Raw genomic sequence first — 9,428 nt, 5'->3', positions numbered from 1 at the left:
GGGCTCACGTTTGCGCAAGAACAGAGGGCACTATAGGACAACACCATAAATAAAATATACAATCATACCAACCAAGATCACGATTAACCCACGGGACAAAACGGATCTACTCAAACATCATAGGATAACCATAGATCATTGGGAAATAATATATGGAGTTGAGCACCATGTTTAAGTAGAGATTACAGCAGGGAGAAGAGATGTTACACCGCTGCATAGAGGGGGAGAAAATTGGTGTTGATGGTAGCAAGATTGTTGATGTAGATCGCCGTCCCGATCGTTGCCCCGAAGGCACTCCGGCGCCACCGGAAGCGAGGGGGAGAGAGCCCGCCTCCTTCTTCTTCTTCCTTGGCCTCCCCCCTAGATGGGAGTAGTGTTCCCCCTCTGGTCCTTGATCTCCATGGCGGCGGAGGGGCGGGAGCCCCTCCGAGATTAGATCTCCCTCTCTGTTCTCTTCTGTTTCGCGTCCCCTAGATCTGGCCCTTCACCGTTTCTTAAATTCCCGGAGATCCATAACTCCGATTGCGCTGAAATTTTTACACAATTTTTTTCATAAATTATCTTTCTTGCACCAGAAGAAGGGCCCTAACCGACCTTCGAGGAGGGCACAAGACACCTGGGCGCGCCAGGCACCCTGGCGCACCTTGGTGGGTTGTGGGCTCTATGGGCCCCCGTTTGCGTTGATTCCACCTCCCAAAAATCACATAAATTCCAAAGTAAATCTCCGTAAATTTTTATCGCGTTTGGACTTCATTTGATATGGATTTTCTGCGATACAAAAAACATGCAACTAATAGGAATTGTCACTGGATCAATAGGTAGTCCAATAAATCATATAAAAAGTTGCCAAATGTATGTAAAACTTGTATAATATTGGCATAAAACAATCAAAAATTATAGATACGACAGAGACGTGCCAAGCATAAAGCAACATGTTCAAGTAGAGGATACAACGGGTAGCGGGAGAGCGGACCGCTGAATATAGATAGGGGAAGGTGATGAAGATGTTAGGGAAGATGACGGAGGTGTTGGTGTAGATCGCCGTCACACGATAATTGCCCCGGTGGCGTTCCGGCGCCACCGAGAGAGAGGGGGAGAGAGCCCCCATCCTCCTTCTTCTTCCTTGACCTTCCCCCTAGATCGGAGAAGGGTTTCCCCTCTGGTCCATGGCCTCCATGGTGGTGGAGGGGCGGGAGCCCCTCCGAGATTGGATCTCTCTCTTTGTTTCCTTCTGTTTCTGCGCTTGTAGATTCTGGCCTTTCGCCGTTTCTTAAATTCTCGGAGATCCGTAACTCTGATTGGTCTAAAATTTTAACACGATTTTTATCCGGATATTAGCTTTCTTCAGAGAAAGAAGGGCACCAACAGCCTTACTGAGTGGCGACAAGGGTCCAGGGCGTGCCATACCCCTAGGGCGTGTCCCCTGCCTTGTGGGCCCCTCGGGCATCGTCTCACGTTGATTCTTTTTCCCAAAAATCACATATATTCCAAAAAAATCTCCGTAAGTTCTTATCGCGTTTGGACTGTGTTTAATATGGATTTTCTGTGAAACAAAAAATATGCAAAAAAACAAGAACTGGCACTGGGCATTGGATCAATATGTTTGTCCAAGAAAATCATATAAATTGTTGCAAAAAGTATATAAAAGTTGTAAAACATGGGCATGAAACAATAAAAAATTATAGATACGACGGAGACGTATCAGCATCCCCAAGCTTAATTCCTGCTCGTCCTCGAGTAGGTGAATGATAAAAAATATAATTTTTGATGTGGAATGCTATCTAGCATAATCTTGATCATGTAATGTAATCATGGCATGAATATTAAGACACGAATGATTCAAAGCAATAGTCTATCATTTGACATTAAGATAATAATACTTCAAGCATACTAATAAAGCAATCATGTCTTCTCAAAATAACATGGCCAAAGAAAGTTATCCCTACAAAATCATATGGTCTGGCATTAATCAAGCAATTGTTTCATACTTCAGTGTTCTCAGACTTTTTCAACTTTCACGCAATACATGAGCTTGAGCCATGGATATAGCACTATTGGTGGAATAGAATATGGTTGTTGAGGAGAAGACAAAAATAAAAAGACAGTCTCACATCAACTAGTCAAATTAATGAGCTATGGAGATGCCCATCGGTCGATATCGATGCAAGTGAGTAGGGATTGTCATGCAACGGATGCACTAGAGCTATAAGTATATGAAAGCTCGAAAAGAAACTAAGTGGGTGTGCATCCAACTTGCTTGCTCACGAAGACCTAGGGCACTTTGAGGAAGCCCATCATTGGAATATACAAGCCAAGTTCTATAATGAAAAATTCCCACTAGTATGCAAGTGATAACTCAAGGGACTCTCTATATGAAGAACATAGTGCTACTCTGAAGCACAAGTGTGGTAAAAGGATAGTAGCATTGCCCCTTCTCTCTTTTTCTCTCATTTTTTGTTTTTTTCTCTTTTTTGGGAGGCTCTCTCTTTTTTGGCCTTTTTTAAAAAAATATTTTTCGTCTGGAGTCTCATCCCAACTTGTGGGGGAATCATAGTCTCCATCATCCTTTCCTCACTGGGACAATGCTCTAATAATGATGATCATCACACTTTTATTTACTTACAACTTAATATTACAGCTCGATATCTGGAACAAAGTATGACTCTTATATGAATGCCTCTGGCAGTGTACCAGGATGTGCAATGATCTACCATAGCAAAGATATCAAAAAACGGACAATCCATGGAAATATCATGCTAGCTATCTTACGATCATGCAAAGCAATATGACAACGAATGCTCAAGTCATGTATATGATGATGATGGAAGTTGCATGGAAATATATCTCAGAATGGCTAAGGAAATGCCATAATAGGTAGGTATGGTGGCTATTTTGAGGAAGGGAATATGGTGGGTTTAATACACCGGTGAAAGTTGCGCGGTACTAGAGAGACTGGCAATGGTGGAAGGGTGAGAGTGCGTATAAGCCATGGACTCAACATTAGTCATAAAGAACTCACATACTTATTGCAAAAGTCTATTAGTCATCGAAGCAAAGTACTGCATGCATGCTCCTAGGGGAAGGGTTAGTATGAGTTAACCATCGCGCGATCCCGACCTCCACACAATGGATGGCAATCAAAGAATAAATCATGCTCCGACTTCATCACATAACGGTTCACCTTACGTGCATGCTGTGGGAATCACAAACTTTAACACAAGTATTTCTACCAATCCACAATTACTCACTAGCATGACTCTAATATCAACATCTTTATATCGCAAAACTATTGCAAGGAATCAAACATATCACATTTAGTGATCTACAAGTTTTATGTAGGATTTTATGACTAACCATGTGAATGATCAATTCCTGTCAATTCTCCAAATAGATATAAGTGAAGCATGAGAGTTTTATTCTTTCTACAAAAGATATGCCCACACTCTAACAGATATAAGTGAAGCAAAAGAGCATTCTACAAATGGCGGTTTTCTATGTGTAGAGAAAGGGGCAATCCAAACTTCAAATGATATAAGTGAAGCACATGAAGCATTCGATAAAGCCATACTCCAAAGATATAAGTGAAGTGCACAGAGCATTATATAAATCAACCAAGGACTATCTCATACCAGCATGGTGCATTATTAAAAGCGAAAATAAACGGCACACGACGCTTCAAGATTTACGCATATCATGTGACGAATAAAAATATAGCTCTAACTAAAATTACTGATGATCGTTAGAAGAAACATGGGATGCCTTCCGGGGCTTCCCCAAGCTTAGTTGCTTGGGAGTCCTTGAATATTAACTTGGGGGTGCCTCGGGCATCCCCAAGCTTAGGCTCTTGCCACTCCTTATTCCTTCATCCATCGTGATCTCACCCAAAACTTGAAAACTTCAATCACACAAAACCTAACAAAATCCTCGTGAGATCCGTTAGTATAATAAAATAAATCACCACTTTAAGTACTATTGCAAACCCATTCATATTTTATTTTTGCATTGTAGCTACAGTATTATAACTTCTCCATGGCTTATACCACCGATAAAATCGGTAGTTTCATCAAAACAAGCAAAACAATGCATCAAAAATAGAATATGTCTTAAACATGACAGTCTGTAGCAATCTGAACATCTACCATACTTCTGTAACCTCAAAAATTCAGAAAAATTAGGACAAAATAAAACACTTGTATAGGGTACTGTGTAAAAATTTCAGCAACTTTTGACATTCCAGTAAAAAATGTAAATTCACGCGCTACAGCCAAAGTTTCTGTTTTCCACTTCACATACCAAACAAGCAATCTAATCATCCTAAAGGAAAATCTTGGCACATTATTTTTATAATAAAATGGATTTGTACAAGGGGATAATTATTTTTAAAAGTTTTTGTAATTAATATTCACAAAGTTTCCATGGGCATGAACAAAGTTCAAGGCATGCTCCAACTTTAACAATGCTCGTCTCTCTCACTTTCACTTTTCTTTTTGAAAAATTTTTAGGTTCTCCTCTTTATTTTTTCTTTCTAAACTATATGAAAGCACACAACAGAAATAAATAACTCTCTAAAACTTTCGGGTTGTCTCCCTGGCAGCGCTTTCTTTAAAGCCATTAAGCTAGGCATATAGTGCTCAAGTAATTGATCCACCCTGATCCCAAGGTATATCAAAGCCAATTTTAATTAACAATTATTTGTAATTTAGTAGTGAGCACAAAGCAACATATATCATGAAATGACGAAGTCTAACTCTCTTCATATGCATTTGCATGTCATAAAAGAACAATTCATGCACAACAAGTAAAGGTCAATACATAACATAAGTATTTTCTTGCAATTTTATTGTATTGGAAACATAGAGAGGCGGAGATGTAGCTCCTCTCTCGTAATAATTGCAAGTAGGAGCAGCAAGCAAATGCATATTATATTCATCAAAATCATCAGGTGCAATAGTAGAACGCAACCCATCAATATAGTCCTTAATAAGCGCAAACTTCTCCGATATAGTGTAGTTGGGAGAATTGAAAAAGATAACATGACTATCATGTGTGGGTCCAATAGCAATAATTTCATGTTTAACATAAGGAACTATAGCAAGTTCATCTCCATAAGCATAATTCATATTGGCATCATGGCCACAAGCATAGTAAGCATCGAGTTCATCAAACAGGGATATCTCAAACGAATCCAAGGGATCATAGCAATCATCATAGCATTCATCCTTCGGTAAGCACGAAGGGAAATTAAACAATGTATAAGTTGAAGACTTACTCTCATTAGAAGGTGGGCACGGGTAGCTAATCTGCTCTTCCTCCTTTTGTTCTTCGCTCTCCTCGTCATCTTTTTCATCTAATGAGCTCATAGTGTCATCAATTTCTTCTTCCATAGATTCCTGCAAAATATTAGTCTCTTCTTGGACAGTGGATACTTTCTCAATAAACACATCAATATTGGCATTATATTCATAATTCTCATAGCAATATTTAAGTATAACATAATTTTCAGTTCTGTAAACAACATCATCAAGATCTTCACACTTTTCAAACAAAGATTCAATTTCATAAGCACCCTCAAAAGCAACATATTCTTCTATTCGTTCCACATCATAGTAATCATATATACCATTAGCCTAAGAAGCCAAGGTTTCATTATCATTAAATTTACATGAAAAGGGAAAGTCTGGATCTTAGAGCAACAAGTATAATCATATCTCAAGCATAGTTCCCGAGCATACCAATGCAACATATGAATTTGATCCCATAATAGTTTCTTTTTTTGTGTCAAGTGATGATCCCTAAAGTATTCAGGTTGATCCAGCGTGTCTACCATTATCAAGTTGAATGGGGTTTGCTCAGGATAATCAAAGTAGTATTTAATATTTTTCACATAACAAGCATCGAGAGTTTTAGGAGGTTCCCCGTCTCCATGAGTAGCAAGTACACCTATTTTTTGGGTATTTCGTGTTCCATATCCATAACTAAAGATAGAAAACGACTTATAATAGTAAATAAAATCTACTTAGTGATAAAGCAAACAAGCACACACGAGAATATTCACCCCACGCTATTGCTCCCCGGGAACGGTGCCAGAAAAAGGTCTTGATAATCCACAAGTATAGGGGATCAGTTGTAGCCTTTTTTGACAAGTAAGAGTATCGAACCCTACGAGGAGCTAAAGGTAGAACAAATATTCCCTCAAGTTCTATCGACCACCGATACAACTCTACGCACGCTTAACGTTCGCTTTACCTAGAACAAGTATGAAACTATAAGTACTTTGTAGGTGTAAACGGATAGGTTTGCAAGATAATAAAGAGCACGTAAATAAAATATAGGGGCTATTTAGATAAAGAAACAATTATGTTAGTTTAATGGGTGTGGAAAAGTGGTGGTAGGAGTTGCGGAATTGTCCCTAAGCAATTGACCTCGTTACTAGACCAATAGCAAGTTTTATGTGGGAGAGGCCACTGCTAGCATGTCATCCCTTGCTTGGAATTCTATGCACTTATGATTGGAACTATTAGCAAGCACCGCAACTATTAACGTTCATTAAGGTAAAACCCAACCATAGCATTAAGATATATTGGTCCCCCTTCAATCCCGTATGAATCAATTTCTATGCTAGGCTGAAGCTGCTATCACCCTTGCCCTCCAATAGATAGTTCTATCAAGATACAACTAACCCTATGGTGTGATCCACACGCGCGCTCATATGATGGGCACCAAAGGACAGCAACATAACCATTAGCAAATTAAACCAATCATAGCCATTCACCAATCACCGATAGGACAATAAAAATCTACTCAGACATCATAGGATGGCAACACATCATTGGATAATAATATGAAGCATAAAGGACCATGTTCAAGTAGAGGGTACAGCGGGGTGCCGGAGAGTGGACCGCTGAATATAGATGGGGGAAGGTGATGAAGATGTTAGGAAAGATGACGGAGGTGTTGGTCTAGATCGCCATCACACGATGATTGCCCCAGCGGCGTTCTGGCGCCACCGGGAGAGAGGGGGAGAGAGCCCCCCTCCTTCTTCTTCTTCCTTGACCTCCCCCCTAGATGGGAGAATGGTGTCCTTTCCTGTCCATGGCTTCCATGGCGGCGGAGGGGTGTGAGCCCCTCCGAGATTGGATCTCTCTCTCTGTTTCCGCGCTTCCAGATTCTGGCCTCTCATCGTTTCTGGAATTCCCGGAGATCCGTAACTACGATTGGACTGAAATTCTAACACGATGTTTATCCGGATATTAGCTTTCTTGCGGTGAAAAAAGGGCACCAACCGCCTTACGGGATGGCCACAAGGGTCCATGGCACGCCCCCCCCCACCTTGTGGGCCCCTCGGGTATCGTCTCGCGTTAATTCTTTTTTTTCCCAAAAATCACATATATTTCAAAAAATATCTCCTTAAGTTTTTATTGTGTTTGGACTTCGTTTGATACGAATTTTCTGCGAAACAAAAAACATGCAACAAACAGGAACTGGCACTGGGCACTGGATCAATATGTAAGTCCAAAAAATTTATATAAATTGTTATCAAAAGTATATATAAAAGTTGTAAACATTGGCATGAAACAATCAAAAATTATATATACGACGGATACGTATTAGAGACATGGTTCGATTCCCCTGTGCTCCGGAGTATTGTAGACCCTTCAGCAAGTGATCCTTTCGTCTTGCTTAACGCGAGATATAGCGCTGGCATGTGCACCAGAGTCATAGAGTCAATTTGGTTAGTGTCCTGGGCTTTGTGCCTGGAAAAAGACCCTGCCTGGTTTGAGCCTGGCATTTTAAAGTTTTCTGCCTGGTCAGGCTGACCTGGGCATAAATTGTTTGGTTGGTGGCCTCGTCTGGGAAAGCATTACTAGCATTAGTAAAGGTACATAAGTACAGCAGGCATAGAAAATAGCAGCTGTTAGCTGCCAGGCAGCCATCCAGGCAAGTCGTTTCGGGCGCCTGGTCCAGGCTAAGCTGGCTGCCTGGGAGAAAGTATAGGCTAATCAGGCTGTCACATCACCAGGCCAGGCTATCCTTTGATTTTTCAGGACGTCAACCAAACATGTTCTAGGCAATGTTCAGGCAGGCTCCAGGCCAGGCATATTTTCCTGTGGACACAATCCAAACTGGCCCATAGCCGTTCGGCCTAGCGGATGCTATGGACTGGTGCGCAGGCGGAAGCGCACGAAGCCGTGATGAGCAGAGCTAAAGGGCATGCTTCGGTGCACGCAGGCAGCAAGCATGAGATTTTTTGTGACAAAAAAGGGGAGTGGCCAAGATCACATGTGTCAATAGTAGTTTGGCTGGATCCGTTTTGGTCCTTTTTTCTTGTTGAGTTGCATGGATAAGAACCCGCAAATAGTGGTAGGAAAGAAAAAACTATGCAGTTCCCATGGAAATGGGTCGGTTCATCAAGATGGTTTGAAACACGTGGACAGCCTGTAGACCATAGAGGCGCGCAGACAAGCGCGTCATGAGGATTGTGCAATTACATGGCGTCGAGTAATGCATGGATACGCGAAGCGGACACAATGCAGGGTTGCAGTCGAACAAGTTCTCACGGATCGAGGTGAGTCGATTGGAACAGAAGGCAGTGGTGGGATATTCTAGGTAGTGGCAGAGCCGGCCCTGAGGGGGGCAGTAGGGCACGACTATTTGTCGCGTTACATGAGCCACGAGCAGTCCCTCGTTGAAGGAATCGCCCGACTGGGTGGCAGACAGCAAGCCTAGCCGCGCGGGACCCACAACCTGTTATTTTCTTTCTGTTTTCTGTTCTCATTTTTTGTTATTTTTGTACTTTTTATATATATTTCTACATTACAAAAAACACTCCTCAAAAACTGTTGAACAACAATTTAAAAACTGTTGAATAAGTATTTGAAAAATGTTGAATAAATATTAAAAATGTTGAACAAGTATTTGAAAAAGGTTGAATAGGTATTAAAAAATTGTTTGACGAGTATATGAAAAATGTTGAACAAGTATACAAAAAATGTTGCTGAAGAATTAGAAAAATGTTCAACAACTATTTGAAAATGTTGAATTAGTATTAAAAATGTTGAACAATTATTTGAAAAATGTTGAATAGGTACTACTAGTACAAATGCCCGTGCGTTGCACCGGGCTATAAAAAGGGAACAACATGCTTCAGGTGTAATTTTGCACCTTTTTTATATCCAATTTTAATAAACGTCGATAATAATGTTGAACATGGAAATTTCCTTATTTTTAATAAAAGTTAATGTCTTCATTAAGAATGTAAAACCATTTGAGAAATACTCCCTCTGTAAACAAATACAAGAGCATTTAGATCACTACTTTAATGATCTAAACATTCTTATATTTCTTTGGAGTAGTTAACATTTTTATGAAAATTGGAACATTTCTCTATTGAAAAGAATATTTTCTGTTGTACATTTGAAATTTTTTTT

The sequence above is a fragment of the Triticum dicoccoides genome, chromosome 2A, assembly GCF_002162155.2.
Source record: "Triticum dicoccoides isolate Atlit2015 ecotype Zavitan chromosome 2A, WEW_v2.0, whole genome shotgun sequence".
Taxonomy (NCBI): domain Eukaryota; kingdom Viridiplantae; phylum Streptophyta; class Magnoliopsida; order Poales; family Poaceae; genus Triticum; species Triticum dicoccoides.
This window is presented reverse-complemented; position numbering follows the sequence as displayed.